The sequence below is a fragment of the Nicotiana tabacum genome, chromosome 24 (assembly GCF_000715075.1).
Source record: "Nicotiana tabacum cultivar K326 chromosome 24, ASM71507v2, whole genome shotgun sequence".
Lineage (NCBI taxonomy): Eukaryota > Viridiplantae > Streptophyta > Magnoliopsida > Solanales > Solanaceae > Nicotiana > Nicotiana tabacum.
The window spans coordinates 9752302-9776591 of NC_134103.1; the positions used below are offsets into that span (position 1 = coordinate 9752302).

At 37.1% G+C, this 24290-nt stretch overlaps 1 long non-coding RNA gene across 1 annotated transcript; it reads right to left on the reverse strand.

Annotated features, from left to right (window-relative positions):
* Nucleotides 1-399: 399 nt before the first annotated feature.
* On the reverse strand, nucleotides 400-5676 carry LOC142178611 (uncharacterized). The gene is made up of 3 exons (XR_012706872.1): nucleotides 5499-5676; nucleotides 4200-4283; nucleotides 400-1204 (listed from the first exon to the last, which is right to left on the reverse strand). It is a non-coding gene; the product is annotated as an uncharacterized LOC142178611 (long non-coding RNA).
* Between the last annotated feature and the right edge of the window lie 18614 nt (nucleotides 5677-24290).

The following is a 24290-nucleotide window of genomic DNA, read 5'->3' on the forward strand; positions in this document are numbered from 1 at the left end:
CAACTACAGGCACACTAATACGGTGAATAAACTAATACGAACTAAGTTGACAACAATTTAACTAACACAACAAAGGAAAACCGAAAAACGGGAGGTACCAACTCACACGAGTCCAATATTAACAAATAGCAAATTCTAAGCAAGAATAATAGAACCTGAAGCCACAACGAGTACCGAAAAAGGTGTTGTCCACAACAGCTTTGTTTTGGAAGTTCCCGCTCGCTTCGCCTGAGGCTCGCTGGAAAATAGTCTCAGTCGCCGCCGCCGCTAGGCTAGGTCAGTGTGCTAGAAAATAGGGGGACGAGGTGGAAGAGATGAGGTATAGAGGAGAGAAAGAAGGGAGAAGAAGAAAAGGGGAAAGGGAAATAAAGGGGGGAGGGGGGGGGGACAAATTTGGGGAGCAAAAAGGGGGGACAAGAAAACAAGAAAGAAAGGGAAGGAGGAAAGGGAAGTAATAGGGAAGAAGGAGAAAGCCAGGAGAGAGAAAGAGAGGAAAAGAAGACAAGGGGTGGGGTGGGGCCGGGGGTCTTACCTGGTCCGTGTTCGCCGGATATCCGGTGATTTAGAGAGAAAGAGATGTGTGAATCGATAGAGAAGAAGGCAAATTCAATTCAGGAATTCTAAAAAGTAAATAAACATTACATTAATTATAAAATCTACTCCCTCCGTTTCAAAAAGATTGGCACCATTACTTTTTGGAAAGTTTACGAGGTTTTCTTTGACCACATTTTTCTTGATTTTTTTAAAAATATTTTGAATTAAGAATTATTATGACTTATAATACTTTTTATATAATTTACGATAACGTAAATTTGATTTTCAAAAACTCAAATTCACAGTCAAAGTTAAGTATTTTGATCGTCGTACTCTGAACTATGCCAATCTTTTTAAACAAAGGGAGTATATAATTTTGTACAATTTATAGCAAGCCCGTGCTAGCTAGCTTCTAATTTTTTTCATTTATCGTACATTTTGAAATTGCGTACGTAATAATAATAATAATAATAATAATAATAATAATAATAATAATAATAATAATAATAATAATAATAAAAATAATAATAATTGTTGTTGTCGTCATCGTCGTCGTCGTCCCAGTACACTCGCTCTGCTGCTATGGTTTCAATTTAGGGAGTACTGTGTTTACATCTATTCTTATAACTGCAGAATCTTCTCTTGGGTGTTGAGCTACCTCCACGTCCTGCTGCAATTTTAGTTACCAAAAAAATGGCAAAGTATGAAAGTTTTAATTTCTGAATCTCTTGGTCTTAAAAATTTTTAAACTAATAATCTAAACATTCTATAATATTTATGCGACTATAAACATGGGCGGACCTATATTGGGGAAGAGGGTCATTGGAACCCGTTAGCAACGACAAAAAGATTGTATATATATATATTTCACATATATCTATATATACAGTGATGACCCCTTAAATATTTTGCTTGGCCCCGTAAAAGCACAAAAAATGGATAGATGCTTGAATCTGGGCTCTTACAACTTTTGTTTTTTTTTAAAAGTGGCTCCCCTATGATATTCAAATCATGGGTCTGCCTCAAATTATAAAAGCTCCTCTTTAAAGATTTAATAAAAAGTTTAAGTTAAAGTATTTTCAAATTTAAAAAATTACTTTTTTTGAACGGACTAATTTGGATTATATTCCCTCAGTTCCATTCTATATTAATACTATTTTTATATTAGACTAGTCTTAGGGTACGCGCGTTGCGCGTGTTCCCTATCTCAATGAGTAATTTTTGTAAGAAAATTATATATTATTTCTAAAATTATGTTTGAGTTATAAAATAAAGTGTACGCTTCTGAAATTTATGCATATTGATCTCATATAGATAACTCAATAAAAGAAAGAAATTTATTTGTAAAACTCTTCAATCATTATTCAAAAATTTATCTTAGATTATGCTCCAATATTATAAATTCATATGTTATGTTTCACATATTATCGCGCTTTCTTGTTAGTTTCAGTAAAAGCATATAGCCCTTGAAGATTTAAGATTTAGAATTTTTCTGATACACATAAGTTTTTATTACTATTCTTAAAGATTATCAAATTTATGTCTTCTCGATTTATCTCTCTTCAAAGGTTTCGATATTACCCATGTAATGAAGTTTTAGTTGTTAAAATAAATAAATTAAAAATGATGATTTACATAACTTTATCGAAATGTGCATAAGCAAAGAAAACATTACTAAAACATGAAAATTTAATAGGGCGAACAAATTGCTATAAAAGTTATTAAATTAACTAATTCTATGTAATCATATTAAATTTGGATTGTTTTTATATAATTCATTTTAAAGTACTAAATGTTTGGACTTCTTACATAGTTCAAATACAAAAAATAAATATTAATACGCAAAACGTTAATTGATTTTAAAATCTTGAATATTAGTAAAATATTTACACAACATTTTATTCAATATAAAAATGATTTTTAAAGAATAAAGAACTGATTAATATTTCGTGTAGAGGTTTCGTGCTTTTATAATATAAATTTAGGCTTATACAGTTTATTATAACTAAATATGATATCAAATAATTATTTTGGGTGCTTAATTAAACATGAATTAACTACTTTGTATGATTAAAATAAGAACTTTTAAAGTGCATATATTGTTTCGCATTAAAATAATTTTAATTTAGACGCTGTTGTATTAAAAAGTTTAATTGAATATGTGATTTTATTAGAAATCAAGTGAAGTCGCCATTGTTCTCATCCCGATTCCATAAGTAATTGCATGAAGGATGTATTGTTAATTAGTACAATCTATTTAAGGCAAAATATTTTTTGATTTTGAATTCCTTCATATTATGACTTCTTTCCTATTTTAAAAAGGAAAGATTTAATATAAAATTTTTTAATTGATTTCAAAATCCTAAATAGTAGAAAACTAACTTAAATTATAAATTTATCCCTTGTAAAAGTATTTTTAAATGGTAAAAAATGTGAATGACATTCGCTAAGAGTATTCGTGATTTTAATATAGTATAGATAGATTTGTTTTATAGATTTATACAATTTAAATAAGAAAGCACTCAGAGTTTTAAATATCAGAAAACTAATTAAATGACTATTCCTAAATATGAGAAAAAATAGTTATAATGACTATTTTATCTAGTATGAATTTATTTTCAAAGGGTAAAAAAGATGAGAAAAATTGAAGATGATCCAAATCTTCACCTAAAATTAATCGGTTAAAATTATTTTGATTTTATACTATAAATATTTTATACTGCTATATATTTTAAATAAGAAAGAATTTAATATATAAATATAAATAAATAATCAAATAATAAATAAATACGTATCAAATTAAATTTTAAGACCAACAAATAGTTTCATTGGGAGGGACAATAAATTAAGAGGCAAAATTATTCTTGATTAAAATACAAAGACAAAGGACACGAAATTACACAGCTCTTTGTCGTCGAGTTTCATTGTTGGGAAAAAACCTCTGATTTTGTTTTTCTTATTTAAAGTATATAATAACTGCATAAAAATTATGAATAATGCACGTGTAGAATGTTGCTCAAATTAAGCAAAAATATATCAGAATATGATGCCCTAATATATTGATGCTTCCTACTTAGTTTAAATAAGGAATGAATTAATGAGAAATATTTAGCTAATTTTGAAATCCTAAATATTAGAAAAATAACTAAATGACTATATTATCCAGTGTGAACTTTATTTTAAAAGGGTAAAAAAAGCGAACGTTCGCTAAGGGTGCTTTTAGTATAGTATAAATTGTTTAAAAACATGATACTTTTCTATCTTCCAAAAAAATTTGAATTTAAACTATTTATTTTACTCATTGATGACAAACTTTTGATAGCCCTAAAAAAACCTCATGGTATATATGCTAGAAACCACAAATTCCATTTTTTTTTTCTCCTTCAAATTCCATGTCTAGTTAAATCTCTACAGTAACTTAAATAGAGGGAGTAGAGTATATGCAGCTAATAGATAACAATGACATTCTTTTCTGTTCAATTTTATATGACAATACTACTTTTTGAAATGTATAACAACTTTTTGTCTAATTACGTACTTTATAAAATATATTACAAAAAATTTAATTACAAAATGTTGTGATTTTTAATACTTTTAGTCCTAATTATGATGGGAAATGTTCCAAAGAGAGAATACTAATACAACGATATCGAACGGAATTTTACCTGGAGGTGATTGTTCAGTTGCTCCTGGAGCTGAACCAGAGCGAGAGGGAATCGTTTGAATTAAACTGCCGCCAGCACCATTATCTGTTATGTAAATGGAGTTAAGTTATACAGTGACAATAATAAATTTTTCTACACAATAAAATTTGTTTATAATCGTCAATTTTTCTACTTTTATAAATTGTTTAATTATGCCCTCCCCACCTCTTTGAGCCCCTACCATTACCCTTTGGGCCAGATAGGGAGTACGTAGTTTGTTTTAAATTAGTTTTTCCCTATAAAGAAATCAAACCAAGTAAATCGGTTTCTCAAATATTGGATCCAACCCAAACTAATTAAGTCATTTTTTTAGCTATTCGATTTATGTCAATTTTTGTCGGTTTTTCGGTTATTTATCGATTTTTTTTTAAATATGAGATATACACTACCAAATACATATTCCGGCGACTACATTTTTAACGTAACATACCAAACCGATTATTTTTTTTGACTAAAACCAAAATCTAACCAAATTTGATCGGTTTTTAAAATTCAAAACCAAAACCAAAACCAAACAAAACAAAAAAAGTATCGATTTTTTTATCGGTTTGGTTCGATTTTTTGGATTTTTATGAACAACCATAGGGCCAGATAGACCTTTATTTTAGACGGAGTGCCACATGTCGCTATCAGATTAATTGACCAATTCCTTTTTTTTTCTAATCAGATTCACTTAAAAAACCACTAGAAAAGAGGGGAGAGAAGATGTGGGGGTGGACTTTAGGTTGTGATGTGGTTTTTTTAAGTGAACCGGGTTAGGAAAAAAGAGATGGATCAATTTAATCTAGCAGTGACATGTAGTTGACTAGGGTAAGTGGGCTGATCAAATGGTGAATATCCTTCACTTCTTGCCAATAGGTTATGAGTTTTCGAGTCACCCCAAGAACATAAAAAATGACATGTAACACTCCGTCTAAAATAAGAGTATATCCGGTCCAAAGTATACAGCTCTAAGAGGTGAATAGTATAACAAAAGACATAATTAATCAATTTATGATGAAAGTAAAGAGAGATATTTGACCCACTGTTTTCTAGTCCAAAAGTCACCGTACTATTTTGTAGCAGAAACGTTTTTTGTGGTTGTATTTCTGGATAACTCGAAATTTCTACATGGTATATTTCAAAATAACTGAAAATTATCCCTCCTCACAATAATAATAATAATAATAATAATAATAATAATAATAATAATAATAATAATAAAGTCGACAATAATTAGGATATATAAACAATTATATTAAAGTGAAGGGATTACAAAACCTGGTAATCTGCGAGAGGAAGTTGTTGAGGGTAGACAGAAAATTAAGACAAAAAAGACTAAGAAGAAAAAAGAGCATGTTTTGTGATTCATGGCTTCAAAAGCTATGGGGAAAATAGGAAGAAAATCTAAGTTGGAGAAAAGGGAATTCTCTACAATACGTGATGTTTAATTAATAAGCTTAAATGCTGACCCTTTTATAATTTTCCTCAAGAGAATAATGATAAGGAATTGAGAAACGTGTTGACCGTTTTATGTTAGAAAATTCTCACCCATTTTATGGGTCTTGACATTGTGAAGACTATAATGTTTAGTTGAGCGGTCAATGATGGATCCAAGATTAAAATTTATAGATTTTTATAATGATTTTAAATTAATATTATAATTCTAATTAAATTTACGGTCAAATATTTGTAAAGAATAAGCCAGTACTCGATTAGCCTTTTTCAAGAGCTCAATATGTAGTAAAGGGTACGAATTTATACATTGTTATTAAGATTCATGCATGTCAATTTAAAATAATCATTAGGTATCGATATTATCTCTCTTTTTTTCTCCTTTCAAACGAAACAAAAATAATTGAAATCTTTCTATTTGAAACGTATTAGGAGATTCATTCGGTAATATTCCCACAATCAAATTTTGACTTCATATACCTGTAAATTAAAGAACGGAGGAGGTCATTTAAAAAGAAATGTTAATTAATCAACTATCCAACCGATCACTTACCGGTATTGTAAACATGCTGTTACAGATAATTCAGGTATAATAGGAATTAAACTATCAGGTCGTATTTACCTGCTATACTAGATAATATATCTTATTTTTAAGAACACAGATTTTACTTTTTATTAGGATTACCTGTAGATATTTGCTAGGTAATCCGATAGTATAAAAAGTTATTTTCAATAGTTTCGTTCGCCTTCTCAGCTACTCTTATTTTCGTACTTCTTCCATAAAAATTACGCGACACGTCAAACATTTACACTTTATTTATTATCCGTAGCTATAATTTTAACCAATTTATCATTTGTAGCTATATTTGAATTTTATAGCAAATATATGAAATAAGAGATTAATTATTTTGAACTAAAATAAGAAAGCAATAAGCTCTCGTAGCTCAATTGGTTAGAGTGGCCACTTAGTTAGCGGAGGTCTTGAGTTCAACTCTTAACAAGAATATTTTATTTTCCTGTATCTCTATATTTCGCCTTGGTTGTATTCGTTGTGCGAACAAATACTGGTGATACATATTATATCTATTATATATACCCATGTATACAGTCGATATAAGTTGTATCTGTTATATACACTCTTGTTGTAACGACTCAACTTGTCGTTTTAAGAATTAACGCCCCATTCAGCGACTTAAGGTCCCGAGCAACTTCGTAATATGTATTATGACTTGTGTGTGCGGTCGAGTTTGGTTTTTGGAAGGTTTGGAATTTAATTGGAAGAAACAATCCTTATTTTTGAAGCTTAAATGAAAAGAGTTGACCAGAGATTGACTTTTGAGCAAACGACTCCGAAATGGAATGTTGATGATTCCAATAGTTTCGTATGGTGATTTCGGACTTAGGAATGTGTTTGGATATTTATTTCGAAATCCGCAGTTGAATTTGGCTTGAAATGGCGAAAATAAGAAATTGAAGGTTTTGAAGTTTGATCGGGGAGTTGACTTTTTGATATCGGGGTCGGAATCTGATTATGGTAATTTGAATAGGTCTGTTATGTCATTTATGACTTATGTGTAAAATTTGAGGTCAATCAAACTTGATTTGATAGGTTTCGGCATCAAATGTAGAAGTTGGTATTTCTTAGTTTCATATGGATTGAATTGGGGTATGATTCGTGTTTTAGCATTGTTTGATGTGATTTGAGGCTTCGACTAAGTTCGTATGATATTTTAGGACTTGTTGGTGTATTTGGTTGAGGTCCGGGGGTACCTCGGGTGAATTTCGGATGGTTAACGGATCATTTTGAGCTACTTTGGATGCTGGTTTTCTGATGCATGGTGCTGTTCTTCGTGTTCGCGAGGTGCCTCTTGCGTTCGCGAAGAAGGATTTGGCTTCTGCGATTTTGTTCTTCGCGTTCGAGAAGAAGGAATTTCTGTTGTCTATCACTCAATTTCGGAAGCTTATATCTTGCAATCTATAAGAAATTTGATGATGATTCAAAAATAAATATTGTAGCCCTTTGTATCTAGTTTTCAGAAAATCAAACTGTTTAGAATTTAGAGTTGTGTACAAAAAGTTATGATAGATATACTACAGGCTGTTTGGGAAGAGTTTGAAAATCGCGAAAAAGAAATTATTGCTGCACAAGGCTGACTTTGGAAGTATATATCTCGAAATCTATAAGGAACTCGGAGATGAGCAAAACATAAAAATTGTATCTCTTGATGTCTAGTTTTTAAAAAGTCAAACCATTTATCATTTGGAGTTTTGTAGAAATATTTATGACCATCAAACTAGAGGCTATCTGAGAAGAATTTGGAAATGGCTATTGAAGAATTTGTTCATCGCGAACGCGAGGGAGGGTCACGAACGCAAAGAACAAACCCCTAGACAACAGAATAAAGTCAAAAAATCTCATTCTTCCATTTTGGACGAAGAAAGCTCGAGTGAGGTGATTGTTCGAAATTTGTTCAAGGAAAATATTGGGGTAAGAATTCCTAACTCAATTTTAGTTAAAATACATGAATCTATTATTGTTTTATCATGAAATTAGTAAATTGGGTTAAAAATGGTAGAAATTTTCTATTCCTTAAATTGAGGATTTGGAAGTCGATTCGTTATCGGAATTTGATAAAACTATTATGGTTGAACTCGTACCGGAATGGGTGTTCTCATTTTGTGAAAATTCTGTCTGGTTCCGAGAGGCGGTCCCCGCATTGACTTTTGGTTGACTTTTTAATGTAAAATTTTAAGTCGATGTTTTATTGTCCTGAATTATTTTCGATGAATTTTAATAAAGTTATACAATTAATTTGGATATATTTGAGTTGTCTGGAGGTCATTTCACTCAAGAAGGCTATTTTGGAATATCTGCCTAACTTCAAAAAGGTAAGTATCTTGCCTAACCTTGAGTGAGAGAATTACTTCTTAGGCATTGAGTCTTATGTGAAAATTGTGTAATTCAAAACCATGTACGTGAGGTGACGAGTACGTACTTGGTTTATATGTGCAGATTAGATTGGTTGAAGTTCGTAGACGCCCTTATGTATTAAATTGGAAAACTGTTGGAACTTAGTAAATCCTTGATTTATCATACTTCATTCATTGTTTGTCGAGTTTATATTTTATATGATAATTTGGGGTGATTGCCACTTCGATTTTTTTGTGAATTCCGTATGTTTGTTGATTTGATATTTCTTAGAATTAATTTCATTATGGATTTTACATATGCATATAATTATTAAATAAGTTTAAATTGAAGTGTTAATATATTTATCAAAATTTAGATTTAAGAAGGCGTTGTCCTATGTTGAGTTACTTTTCCATCTCTGTTGTTGTTTTTGAGGTGTTATATATGTTGTGTAGAGCTTTGGGCTATTTGTTGTGAAATTTATTGGTTTTGTTATATCTTTGTAATTTGTTGTGACCATTGGGCAATTTGTGATATGAATTGATTTTGTTGTGTTGTCGTTATAATGTTCTGTGTGAATTGTTGTGTGATTTGAGTTATTATCATGAGGACATAAGGGTGACATTCGACTGTTAATATTGTTTGGGTATAAGGATGACATTTCATTGTGGTTATATGTGTTGGGATATTGTCTGAGCGAAGTGATAAGAGTGGCTATTATACGGAGTGATAAGGGTGGCTATAGGAGCGATAAGGGTGGCTATTGATATTGTCAGGGCTGAGGGATAAAGTAAGCTATTATAGGAGTGATAAGGGTGGCTACATGAGAGATAAGAGAGGCTATTGTCAAGGATAATATGGGATGATGTGTGGTTATTGTGTTGGTAATTCTTATGTGATGATATGGGGTTATTGCGTTGGTAATTTTCATGTGATATTGTGATTTTCCTTGTGTTTATTCTTATATCTTGTGCAACTTGTCTTGTTATTTCGGTAAACTTGATAATAATCTGATCTATGTTAAAATCATGAGCTTGTGGCTATTGCCGGACAGATTATGTTATATGGGATCGGGTTGCACGTCGCAACAGGTATGATTAATGGTATATGGGATCGGGTTGCACGCCGCAACTGATATGAAATGTGGTTACGAGGTGCTGGAAAAAATATGATAATTTTTATTATTGGCACGTGATTTGCCCGGTTTTTTCACGACCCCAATTTCCCTCCGTAGGATGTCGTGATGGCACCTAGTCTCTAAGACTAGGTAAGCATATCAATTATGCGGAATACAAAACTAAAACTCAAATCTCAACATATAAAATAAATCAAACCACGATTCTATTAGTTACAACTCCCAAAGCCCGGTAGAAATAAGTCACAAGCTTCTAAGAATTTATTCTAAGTATCTCTATACATCAAAGTCTAAAGAGAATAAGTATAAACAACATAATAGGGATAGAGGGGGACTCCGAGGTCTACGGACGATGTCAGATATACCTTGAAGTCCCGGAAGAATGGAGTACCGCGAACTGTGAGACTCTTAGAGAATCAACTCACGCAAACTATCTAATTTGGGCACGCATAGCATGCCCTGCATCCGTAATACACCGCCACCTCCAATAGTGACTTTCTTGGATTCACCGTACTAAACTGTGTCCTTAAGGACAATCAGATGTGGGTCATCATACTGACGCTCTCTGATACGATCATAAAGAGAAGATTGACAAACCACGCAAACCAAAACTCGGATCGGCTCAGAAATATCCAATCTAACAAACTGGTTGGCCAAGGCTTGAACATCCAAGGAGAATGGCCTCTCCGCTACCAGTAAATATGCTAAGCTGTCAAAACTCTTCGCCTTACGACTCAAGGCATCGGCCACTACATTGGATTTTCCGGGGTGATAGAGAATGGTGATATCATAAACCTTAAGCAACTCTAACCACCTCCGCTGCCGCAAGTTAAGATCCTTCTGCTTAAACAGATGTTGCAGACTCTGGTGATCGGTGTAGACCTCACAAGGGACACCATACAAGTAGTTCCGCCAGATCGTCAAGGCATGAACAATAGCTGCTAACTCAAGGTCGTGGACCATATAATTCTTCTCATATACCTTTAGGTGTCTGGACACATAGGCAATCACCCTACCGTCTTGCATCAATACTGCACTGAGACCAATACGCGACACATCACAATACACAATATAAGACCCTATACCTGTAGGGAATACCAATACTGAGGCTGTAGTCAAAGCTGTCTTGAGCTTTTGAAAGCCCTCCTCACATTCCTCGGTCCACCTGAACGGAGCACCCTTTTGTGTCAATTTGGTCATAGGTGCAGTAATAGAAGATAAACCCTATACAAATCGACGATAATACCCCGCTAAGCCAAGAAAACTTTGGATCTCCGTAGCTGAGGACGGTCTGGACCAACTCTGCCCTACTCCAATCTTCTTTAGATCTACCTTGTTACCTTCGCATGAAACTATATGACCCAAGAATGCCACTGAATCTAACCAGAATTCACACTTCAAAAATTTTGCATATAACTTATTTTCTCTCAAAGTCTGAAGCAAATTCCTCAGGTGCTGCTCATGATCCTCTAGGCTCCGGGAGTACACCAGAATGTCGTCAATAAACAGAATGATGAAAGAGTCATAATAGGTCTAAAATACACTGTTCATCAAATGCATAAATGTCGCTGGGTCGTTGGTTAGCCCAATAGACATCACAAGGAAATCGTTATGACTATACCGAGTTCTGAAAGCAGTCTTCGGGAAATCTGGCTCCCAAATTTTCAACTGATGATAGCATGAACGCAAGCTAATCTTAGAGAACAACCTGGCACCCTAAAGCTGATCAAATAAGTCGTTAATATGTGGCAATGGGTACTTGTTCATCACTGTAACGTTGTTCAACTTGCCGTAATCAATAAACGTTCGCATATAACCATCCTTCTTCTTCAGAAATAAGACAAGAGCACCCCAAGGCGATACACTGGGCCGAAAAAAACCCTTTTCAAGCAGCTCTTGTAACTGCTCTTTTAATTCCTTGAATTCTGCTGGGGACATACAATATGGTAGAATAGAAATGGGCTGAGTGCCCGGTAATAAATCAATGCCAAAGCCAATATCCCTGTCGGGTGGCATACCCGGAAGATCCGCTGGAAATACATCTGGGAAATCCCTTACTACCGGAACTGATTCCACGGTAGGAGTATCAACACTAACATATCTCACATAGGCCAGATATGCATCACACCCCTTCTCAACCATTCGTTGAGCCTTAAGAAATGAAAAAACCCTACTAGGATCATAATCCAAGGTACCTATCCACTCTAGATATGGTAAACCTGGCATAGCCAACGTCACCATCTTGGCGTAACAATCAAGGATAGCATGATAGGGCGACAACCAGTCCATGCCCATTCCACCATATCGAGCAATAATAAATCAGCTCTGGTCTGAAAATCATTGATAACAATCAAACATGAGCGATACACTCGGTCAACAAAAATAGAATCACCCACAGGTGTAGATACATAAACAGAAGAACTCAAAAAATCATGGGATACACCCAAATATAGAGAAAAATAAGATGACACATAAGAATAAGTGGAGCTTGAATCAAATAAGACTGATGCATCTCTATGACAGACCGAAACAATACATATGATAATAGAATCAGATGTAACTGCCTCCGTCCTAGCAGGAGGGGCATAATATCTGGCATGGCCTCCTCCTCTAGGGCGACCTCTACCTATCCGACCTCCATCTCTAGCTGGCTATGCAGGTGGAGTGGCAACAACTGCCGTACTCATGGCATGAGAAACCTGAGGGCCCTGTGGAATAGGTGGGACCTAATAAATCTGTGGAGGTGCACCCCTCCTAAATCTGGGGCAATCCCTCATTATATGACGAATGTCACCAACTGAGACTGGCTCAGGCCTGATCGACTGGACTGACCGCTGAAAGCACCCCGTGCAGGAGGTACAGTAGACACTAGCTGTGCATAATATGGAACCTGAGGTCTGGGAGTAGCCAGAATACCGCTGGCATCTGGAAGTGCTGAATGAATAGGAAGACCCACATAGCCTCTACCATGACAGGTTGCAGCTGGGGCACGAGAATTGTTATATGTTCCAGAATCTCGAGGTCTCTTAGCTTCCCTTTCTTCTCTCTCCCGGATCTTCATACCTTACAATCTCCTACAATTGCCACCACCTGTTGGTATGTGATGTCCATCTCCACCTCTCGGGCCATACTGAATCTGATACTAGGGTGGAGCCCCTCAATAAATCGACGGACACGCTCTCTGACAGTAGCAACCAGGGCAGGTGCATGCCTGCACAAATCACTGAACCGGACTGCAAACTCCGATACTGTAATAGAGCCCTGGCGTATCTCCACAAACTCTACACATCATGCATCCCTCAGACTCTAAGGAACATACTCCTCCAAGAACATATCTGAAAGTGGAAACCAAGTGAGTGAAGGTGCCTCAGTTATACTATCCAACTCATATGCTCGCCACCACTAGTAGGCCGCTCCTCTAAGTTGGAATGCCGTAAAAGAAACCTCACTAGTCTCCGCAATACCCATGGTACGGAGAATATAGTGGCATTTCCTAAGAAAACCTTAGGCATCCTCTGATGCCAAGCCACTGAAGGTAGGAGGGGTGGTACTTCTTATACCACTCAAGCCTGAGCTTCTCCCCCTCCAAAATTGCTGCCCTAACCTCGAGCCGAACTAGGACAACTGGCTGTACTGGTATAACCTCTAGGGCATGGTCAACCTGAACCCGTGGCTCTAGGGTACGGGTGGCTGGAGTCTGTGCTCCTTCCCCCGCCTGAGATGTGGCAGGAGCAGGTGGAATCAACCCTGCCTGAGTTAGAGTGCCACACAAGCTCAAAAAGTGCGCAAGAGTCTCCTGAAGTGTAGGAGTAGTAACAGGCGTCTCACGTGCCTGATCTCTAACTGGAGCTGCTGGTGGCTCTGCTGCAGCAGCTCGTGCAGGTGCTCTGGCTGCACCACGTAGTCTTCCTCGGCCTCTGTCCCGGCCCCAGCCTCTGGCGGCTCCAACAAGGGGCGCGAGTGTCTGATCATCAGATATATTTGTGCATGTCCACACCATCTGTGAGAGAATAGAAAGACAATTGTTTAGAACTTCGACCTCAACAAATGTGCACGATAAGGAATCAAAGGAGTGAACATTTTCCTAACAGTTCCAAAGCCTCCCTAAGATAAGTACAAACATCTCCATACCGGTCCGCAAGACTCTACTAAACTTGCTTGTGACTCATAACACCTACGAACCTATAGCTTAGATACCAACTTGTCACGATCCCAATTTCCCTCTGTAGGATATCATGATGGCACCTAGTCTCTAAGACTAAGTAGCCTATCAATTATGCAGAATACAAAACTAAAAGTCAAATCTCTACATATAAAATAAATCAAACCGCGATTCAAATAGTTACAACTCCCAAAACCCGGTGGAAATAAGTCACAAGCTTCTAAGAATTTATTCTAAGTATCTCTATACATAAGAGTCTAAAGAGAGTAATGAAAAACAACATAATAGGGATAGAGGGGGACTCTGAGGTCTGCGGACGATGGCAGATAAACCTTGAAGTCTCTGCGTACAGTCTAACTCACTGATACGTGGTCTGGTAGGAAGTATCTGGATCTGCACAAAAAGATGTGCAGAAGCTTAGCATGAGTACACCATAGTGGAACCCATTAAGTGCCAAGCCTAACCTCGATAGACTAGTGACGAGGTCAGGTCAGGTCCTACTGAATATAATAAGAAATAGGACGAAAAATTTAACAATATAATAATAATAATAATAATAATAATAATAATAATAATAATAATAATAATAATAATAATAATAATAATAATAATAATAATAATAATAATAATAATAATAATAACAACAAATAAGGAGTACGTCACAATTTAACCTCATAGAATAAGGGCAAATAATACCTCACGAAAGGAAAACAGGAATTTACATGTTCAGTGAAAACACAAAATAACCAAAGGCAAGTGCAGCCATAGAGAAGTATCAACAAGGTCACTCCCGAGGTACTTCCTCGTAGTCCCAAATCATAAATAAATTCACAATATCTCATTTCCTTATATCACCGCGGGAGCCTTCACAATTTATTTAAAGAAAATATTTTTCCCAAAATAGCATCCCGCGTTTTAGCCACTCTTATCACACCGCATGACTTCTAGTAGTTCCCCTACTAGCCACGCGTATCAAGCCACCCTTATCTCACTGCATGCATTTCAACACTCAGACCTTATACCACCGCATGCGTATCAATATCACAATATATCACAATTTGTACCTCAAGTGCCCAAATATTTCAACTTGCCAAAATAAATCAACAACAACATTATTTTCCACAATAAGGAGCTCACGGCTCAATCACAATGAATACAAAATTTAACAAAATATTCAGAAGTGAATAACTCAACAAAATAATATTTCACAAATTTAACACATTGCCTTAATACCAAATTTTTAATGTCAAATACTTCATATTAATAATAATTCAATTAAGAAATTTGCAACGACCCGACTTGTCGTTCTAATAATTAGCGTCTCGTTTAGTGACTTAAGGTCATGATCAGTTTTGTGATGTGTATTATGACTTGTGTGTGTGGTCGAGTTTGGTTTTCGGATGATTCGGGATTAAATTAAAAGAACATTTCTTATTTAAGAAGCTTAAAAGAAAATAGTTAATCGGAGAGTTGACTTTTGAGCAAATAACACCGGAATAGAGTTTTGATGATTCCAATATCTCTGTGTGGTGATTTTGGACTTAGGAGCATGTCCGGAAAATTATTTGGAAGCATGTAGCAAAATTAGGCTAAAAATGGCTGAAATAGAAATTTAAGTTTGGAAGTTTGACCGGGGAGTTGACTTTTTAATATTGGGGCCATAATCTGATTCTGAAAACTTAAATACCTCCATTATGTCATTTATGACTCGTGTAAAAAATTTGAAGTCATTCCGGATTGATTTGATATGTTTCGGCATGCGTTTTGGAAGTTGAAAGATTTGGAAATTTATGAGTTCGATTTGTGGTGTGATTCGTAGTTTCAACGTTGTTTGATGTGGTTTGAGGCCTTGAGTAGGCTCGTGTTATGTTTTAGGACTTGTTGGTATGTTTGGTTGAGGTCCTGAGTGGCTGGGATGAGTTTTGAACGAGTTTGTGCATTTCGGCACTCTCATGATGTTTTGGGACAGTTGAAGTGCGAAGGGCACATTTTGGAGTACGGATGTGCGGCCGCAAACTCCCAAAGTACGGAGGCAGTGGTAATTGTGCGGATCGCACTTGAAATTGTGCTATCCGCAATTGAAATTGTGCAGTTCGCAGAATTCTTCTCGCGACCGCAGTAAGGTAATTTCGTTGGTTCGCTAGTCCGAATTCGGTCGCTTATATCATTTAATCCACAAGGAATATGAGGATGATTCAAAAATAAAAGTTGTAGCCCTTTGAATCTAGTTTCCATAAAGGTAAACTAATTATCATTTGGATATTTGTAGAGAACGTTATGGTCAAGTTACCAAACTCTGGCAGTGCAGAGCTGTAGAAGTGCGGCCACACAATTTGGAGTGCGACCACAGCACCTGGGATGTGCGACCGCACAAGACAATGTGCGGTCAGCACAATCGGGATCAGATTTTGTCCTATATGAACGAGGGTTTTATCTCATATTCCATTTTTAGACTTTGGGAGCTCGGTTTGTGGTGATATTTCGTGGGATTTTCAAGAAAATTATCGGGGTAAGTGATTCTAACTCGGATGTGGTTAATATACATGAATATACCATTATTTTCATTATTTAATTAGTATTTTGAGATGAAAATTTGGAAAAAATTGTAGAAATGTTATAAAACGAAAATTCAAGATTTGGAGGACGATTTATTATTAGAATTTGATAAAATTGGTACGGTTGAACTCGTATCGGAATGGGTGTTAGGATTTCATGAAAAATATGTCGGGTTCCGAGAGGCGAGCCCCGCGTTGACTTTGGTTGACTTTTTAGAATAAAATTCTAAGTCAACGTTTTATTATCCAGAATTGTTTCCAATGAATTTTAATGAAGTTATACAATTAATTTGGATAGATTTGAGCTGTCTGGAGGTCAATTCAAGAAAGAAAGCTATTTTGGAATATCGGCCTAACTTCAAAAAGGTAAGTATCTTGCCTAACCTTGACTGGGGGAATTACCCCTTAGGCATCGAGTCTTATGTGCCATTTGTGAAATGTGAAAAGCCGTGTACGTGAGGTGACCAGTACGTACTCAGATTTATATGTGAAAATTTTATTGGGTTAAAGTCTTAGGCATTATTGTGTAGTAAATTGGATAATTGTTGGTCTTTTTTAAATCATCTATTTGCCATGCCTCAATTCCTGTTTGTTGAATTTGTTTTTATATGACAATTTGATGTGATTGTTACTTGAATATTTATGTAAATTCTATGAGTTTGTTGATTTGATATTTCCTGGAAATAATTATATTATTGATTTTTCCATCTGCAAATAATTAATGAACTAAGTTTAAACTGAGGCGTTAATATAATTATCAAGAATTTGGATTAATGAAGGTGTTGCCCTATTTGAGTATTTTCTATCTCTGTTGATTATTTTTGAGGTTTTATATACGTTGTGTGGAGCCTTGGGCTGTTTTTGAGAAATTTATTGATTTTACTATATCATTGGAATTGGTTGTGGTTGTTGGGAAAATTGTGATAGGAATTGATTGTGTTGTATTGTCGTGATAATATTTCGTATAAATTGTCGTGTGATTTGAGTTATTATTATGAGGATATAAGGGTGGAATTTTACTGTTGATATTATGTGTGTATAAGGGTGGCATTTCACCGTGGTTATGTGTGTTGGGATATTGTCTGGGTAGAGTGATAAGGGTAGCTATTATACAGAGCGATAAGGGTGGCTATTGATATTGTCAGGGCGGATGGATAAGGGAGGCTATTATAGGAGTGATAAGGGTGGCTATATGAGAGATATGGATGGCTATTGTCAGGTATGATACATGATGATGTGGAGTTATTGTGTTGGTAATTTTTATGCAAAGATGTGAGGTTATTGTGGTTGTAATTTTCATGTGATGTTGTGATTTTCCTTGTGTTTATTTTTATATCTTGTGCAATTTGTCTTGTTGTTGGTAAATTGAGAATAGTATGATCTATGTTGAAATTAGGAGCCTGTGGATATTGCTAGGCGAATTATGAAATGAAATATGGGCACGTGGTGCCGTGACTTCATAATGATGATATTGGCATGTGAACTGTGCATGCAATTGTGATATGAAATGTGGGCACGAGCTACCGTGAATAAATGATGATGATATTGGTATGTGAGTTGTCCGTGCGGTTGTGATAGAGAAATTGGTACGAGGTGCCGTGAAAATACGAAAGTGGGTTGAGACCCGTATTTTTATGATTTTGAAATGAGGTGTCACACAATGACTTTTATTCGAAAGATATTTATTTGAAAGAATTATAATTGAAAGAGATTTATTTAAAAGAATTATATTTGAAAGAATTATATGTGAAAGATATTTATTTGAAGGGAGTATATTCGAAATATATTTATTGGAGAGTATTATATCCTGAAAATTATTATTTGCAAAAAAATATATAGGCGAAAGATTTATATTTGAAGGACTTGATTAATTGGTTGTACTTGTATTCATTAATTGTTGAGCAATATTTAATGTAGTCTTGTTGCCCTGCTGTGTATATCACTGGTTGATTATTATTGCCATAATTGTTATTTGTATTTGATTATTTTTATACACTATATTGCACAGGTTATTAGACTAGTGAGTGTATCGACTGTACCTCGTCTCTACTCCACTGAGGTTAGTCTTAATACTTACTGGGTACTAACTGTGGTGTACTCATACTACACTTCTGTACATTTTTGTGCAGAGCCAGGTATTGGAGCTATCTGTAACAACCTGGCTGGTCGTTTATAGAGTAATAGCCCCGATTCCCCATTTACTGCTTTCCCCATATCGTTTTCTGCTTATGTGACTTTCCGAGAGGTTGTTGTTGTCGGTTTGAAGTGAATTGGGATACTTAGTCCCTAAAATGAAAGCTTAAGTCTTAGGATTTTGACCGTGGTTGGAACTATATGAAGACGACTCCGGAATGGAGTTTCGTCGGTTCCGTTAGCTCCGTTGGGTGATTTTGGACTTAGGAGCATGTCAAGAATGTGAATTGGAGGTCTGTAGCTAAATTAGGCTTGAATTGGCGAAAGTCAAATTTTTGGAGATTTTGACTGGTAGTGACTTTTTAATATCGGGGTCGCATTCCGATTCCGGAAGTGGGAGTAGGTCCGTAATGTCGGATATGACTTGTGTGTAAAATGTGAGGTCAATCGGTCGTGATTTGGTAGGTTTCGGCATCGGTTGTTGAAGTTTGAAGTTTCAAAGTTCATTAAGTTTGAATTGGAGGGTGATTCGTGTTTTTAGCGTTGTTTGATGTGATTTGAGGGCTCGACTAAGTTCTTATGGTGTTTTAGGACTTGTTGGTATGTTTGGTTGAGGTCCCGGGGGCCTCGGGTGAGTTTCAGATTCTTAACGGATCGAAATTTGGACTTATGCAAATTGTTGAAGTTTCCGGTTTCTAGTGTTTTCGCACCTGCGGAGGGGAGACTGCACTGCTGAAGTTTTCGGTTTCTAGTGTTTTCGCACCTGCAGAGGGGAGACCGCAGGTGCGGAATCGAATGTGTGGAAGGAGGAGTGCAGGTGCGGTTTGGTCAAGCTTGGTCTATGGGCTCAGGTGCGATATTGGCCTGCAGAAGCGGAGCCGCATCTACGGAAGATGGAGCGCAGAAGCGGACGGGGCCTAGAGTGTGAGGATCGTAGAAGCGGAAGATATCTGCAGGAGAGGGCGCGCAGGTGCGACCCCTTGCTCGCAGATGCGGACCCAGCCTCCTTAAGTCCTTTCCGCACCTGCGAGGGAAATTCTGCAGGTGCGACCGGTGGTCCGCAGATGCAAAAATGCCTGGGAAGAACCTTTTAAAGCGAGGTTTCAAGATTGTTGGCCATTTTCTTCATTTTTGAGCTCGGGTTGACGATTTCTTGAGAGCATTTTCAAGGAATTTCGTGAGGTAAGTCCCTTGTGCTTATTTTTTATCAATAATCTTGCTTCCTCATTTATTTTCCACCTAGCTAGTGTGTATTTAAGGTGGAATTTGGGAGTTTGAGGCTAGGGATTTGATGAGTTTGATTTTGGGTTTTGAGTGGTCATTTGAGGTCGGATTTTGATAAATTTGGTATGGTTAGACTCGTGAGTGAATGGTCTTTCGGATTTTGTGATTTTTGACCAATTTCGAGAAGTGGGCCCCGGTCGACTTTTTAGGACGGATTTCGGAATTTTTGTTAAAGTCTTGATTTCATTAATTAGATTAGTCTATTATAGTTGTATTTATGATATGTTATTATTTTTGGCTAGATTTGGGCTATTCAGAGTCGGATAATTGAGGAAAAGTCATTGTTATCGATTGATTGAGCTTGGTTCGAGGTAAGTGGCTTGCATAACATTGTGTGGGGGAAATTCCCTTAGGATTTGATACTGTTGTGATATGTGAGCGTCGTCTGCATGAGGTGACGAGTACGTACACATGCTATTTGTTGTAAAACAGGATTTTTCAGTGAATAGTGATCTGTTTTCATTTTAATTGATTTATGCCAGCATGTCTAGTTACCCTGTTTAGTCTAATATCCCATGTCTACGTGCTTTAACGGCTTATTTGAACTCTGTGCATCATGCCTAATTGACTTCATGTTTTCCCTTGATATTAGTCAGTCTTAACTGTTGAATTCTTACTGTTAACTGTTGTATTTATTGGTTTGAGCTGTGTGTTTACTTTTCAGACTACGAGGCAGTTCCTCGGGAGTTTTCCCTGCATATTTACTTTTGAGACTACGAGGCGGTTCCTCGGGAGTTCTCCCTGCACATTTACTTTTGAGACTACGTGGTGGTTTCTCGGGAGTTCTCCCTGCACATTTACTTTTGAGACTACGAGGCGGTACCTCGGGAGTTCTCCCTGTATATTTACTATTGGGACTACGCGACGGTATCTCGGGAGCGCCCTTGTTGTTATATCATTGTGCGTTATTGGTATTGCTTTGTGAATACTTGGTGTTGTCTTCTCCATTTTACTTCATTTTTTTATTATAGCATCTATCTTATTATTATATCCTAGTAGGGACCGGACCTGACCTCGTCACTACTCTACCGAGGTTAGGCTTGGCACTTACTGGATTCCGTTGTGGTGTACTCATGCTACTCTTCTGCACATATTTTGTGTGCAGATCCAGGTGCTTCTTATCCGCCCCGCTACTAGCTGAGAGTGCTTGCTATTGTACGGAGACTTCAAGGTATATCTTCCACGTCCGCAAACCTCGAAGTCCCCCTCTATTCCCTTCTATGTCATCTAATTTCCGTATTTCTTTTATTAGACTCTAGTGTATAGAGATTCTAGTTTTCTTCTGTAGCTTGTGACTTATGTGTCATGACCCAATTTATCCCTCCGTGAGTTGTCGTGACGGCACCTAGTCTCTACGACTAGGTAATCCTAACACTTTGCAGAAATGAGATAAAAACTTGAACATAAACCACTAACAGTAACAAATATCTAATAAGAAACTGAATGCCACTCGGCATATACAATTATCACCTTTGAAATGTACCAAACAATTCCCAAAACTCGGAAACCCGCAAGTCACAAGCGACTAACAAGTCTTAATTGTTCTATACATTATTTCGACAGAAAGAGGAAAATAAAGTTTTTAACTTAAGGAAGAGTAGATAGGGACTCCTAAGTCTGCGGACGCGGGAGATATACCTCGAAGTCTTTACAGTCGTCTCGCCTCACTGGAAATGTGGCTGGAAAGAGGTACCTGGATCTGCACACAAAAAACATGTTCAGGAAAGGGCATGAGTACACCACAACGGTACCCAGTAAGTGCCAAGCCTAACCTCGGTCAAGTAGTGACGAGATCAGGTCAGGGCCCTACTGGTATAAACTAAACATACCAATAAGGCAGAATGAATTATCACAGTAAAAGTAAATACGAAAATCTAACAGGAATAGAATCAATAAAAGACAACAGCTCACAACACAGTGATAACAACAGGGGATCTCCCGAGATACCGTCTCGTAGTCCCAAACGTAAATGTGCAGGGGAGGATCTCCCAGAATACCATTCCGTAGTCCCAAAGTAAATATGCAGAACAGGAGGATCTCCCGGAATACCGTTCCATAGTCCCAAGGTAAATATGCAGTACATGGGGATCTCTCGAAATACCGTTCCGTAATGCCAAAGTAAATATGCAGCTCAACCAACAGAATTAACAGTTACAACAAGAAACCTACAGTTTAGACTAAGTTCAAGTCAAGGAAATCAGATAATTTCACTAAACATGCTGCACAGAGTTCAAATAGGCAGTTAAAATACGTAGGCATGCTATTCTAACTAAACATGATAGTTACATATGCTAGTGTAGTTCAAATAAAGGGAAACAAGTTATGACTTAGTGAAAAATGGGGTTTTACAACAAATAGCCCGTGTACGTACTCGTAACCTCATGTACACAGCGCTCACATATCAAACAATACCAAATCCTATGGGGAGTTCCCCCACGGAAGGTTAGGCAAGCCACTTACCTCGAACCAAGCTCAATTCAATCCGTCACAATGTTCTTTCCATGCATATCCAATTCTGAATGGCCCAAATCTAGCCAAAACCAATTACATAGCCTAAATATAACCACAAGAAACTAATCTTGCTATTGAAATCAAAGCTAAGGCAAGAAATTGGAAAAATCGCCCAAAACCCCTCCCCAGGCCCACGTCTCGGAATCGGGTAAAAGTTACAAAATACGGACACCCATTTACTCACGAGTTCACTCGTACCAAAATTAACCAAATCCGATGTCTAATTCCCAATCAAAACTCATAAATTCGGTTAGAGAACTTTTCCCCCATTTTCCTAACTTTTCAATCCCAATCCGAAAATAAATGGAGAAGACAACTATAGATTAATGAAATACAACCAAAAACGAGTTAGGAATCGTTACCCCAAAGCTCTCTCTAAAAATGCCTCAAAGAATTGCCAATTTTCGAGCTCCCAAGTCTAAAAATGGAGAAATGAATCAAACCCTCGAAACTCTCTCTTTTCTGCCTAGAGAACCCGCTCCTGCGACCTCATCATCGCACCTGCGGTGCCGCTTCTGTGGCTAGGACTCCACACCTGCGAGTTTTCATTAAAACTCCAGAGTCCGCACCTGCGTGCCTAAGTCTGCATCTGCGGATGCGCTTCTGCATCTACTCGTTCGCTTCTGCGGAACCTTGGGTCATTCTCATCTCCGCATCTGCGACTGCACTTCCGCAAATGCGGCTTCGCTCATGTGGCTCACTCGTCGCATTTGCGACCACTGGCTCCCAGGTCTAAAGGCACACCTGCGATCCCAGCCTCACTTCTACGGGGCTGCACCAGTGGACTCCCCACCGCAGGTGCGAAAATACCAGAAACTAGTAAGTCAGAAATTCTTCTAAGTCCAAGCTTTCTCCCGTTAAGCACCCGAAACTAATCCGAGTCCCCCAGGACCTCGACCAAACATACCAACCAATCCTAAAACACCATACGAACTCAGTAGAGCCCTCAAACCACATCAAACAACGCTAAAATCACAAATCATCCTCCGATTCAAACCTAAAGAACTTGAATCTTCCAATTTCGATGATCGATGCCGAAACCAACCAAATCACGTCCTATTGACCCCAAAATTTGCACACAAATCATATTCAACAATACGGACCTATTCCAACTTCCGGAATCGGAATCCGACCCCTATATCAAAAATTCCGCTACCGTCCCAAAATTCCAAAAATTCGACTTTCGCTATTTCAAGCCTTAATGAGCTACGGGCCTCCAAAACACAATCCAGACATGCCCCTAAGCCTAAAATCACTCAACGAAGCTAACCGAATCAACGTAATTCCATTCCGGAGTCGTCTTCACCCAATTTTGACTATGGTGCCAATCCTAAGGCTTAAGCTCCCATTTAGGGACTAAGTGTCCCAAATCACTCCAAAAACTAAAACAAAACCTCCCGGCAAGTCACAATAGCATAAAGTAGATATGGGGAAAGTAGTTAATAGGGGATTGGGGCCATTACTCTCAAAACGACTGGTCGGTCCGTTACATCCTCCCCCTCTTAAAATAATCATTCATCCTTGAACGAGCATAGAGACATACCTGAAGTGGTGAAAAGATGAGGATAACGGCTGCGCATATCCTGCTCGGTCTCCCAAGTTGCCTCCTCGACCGGCTGACCCCGTCACTGAACCTTTACTGATGCAATATTCTTTGACCTTAATAGCCTCTGGCTCCTCAAATCTACCTGTCCAAAATAGCCACTGGCTCCTCAACATAAGATAGATCCTTGTTTAACTGGACTGAGCTGAAATCCAACACATGAGATGGATCGCTGCGATATCTTTAGAGCATCAAAACATGAAATACCGGATGAACTCCTGCTAGGATGGGAGGTAAGGCAAGCTCATAAGGAACCTCCCCAACTCGCTGCAACACCTCAAAGGGGCCAATAAACCTTGGGCTCAGCATGCCCCTTTTTTTGAA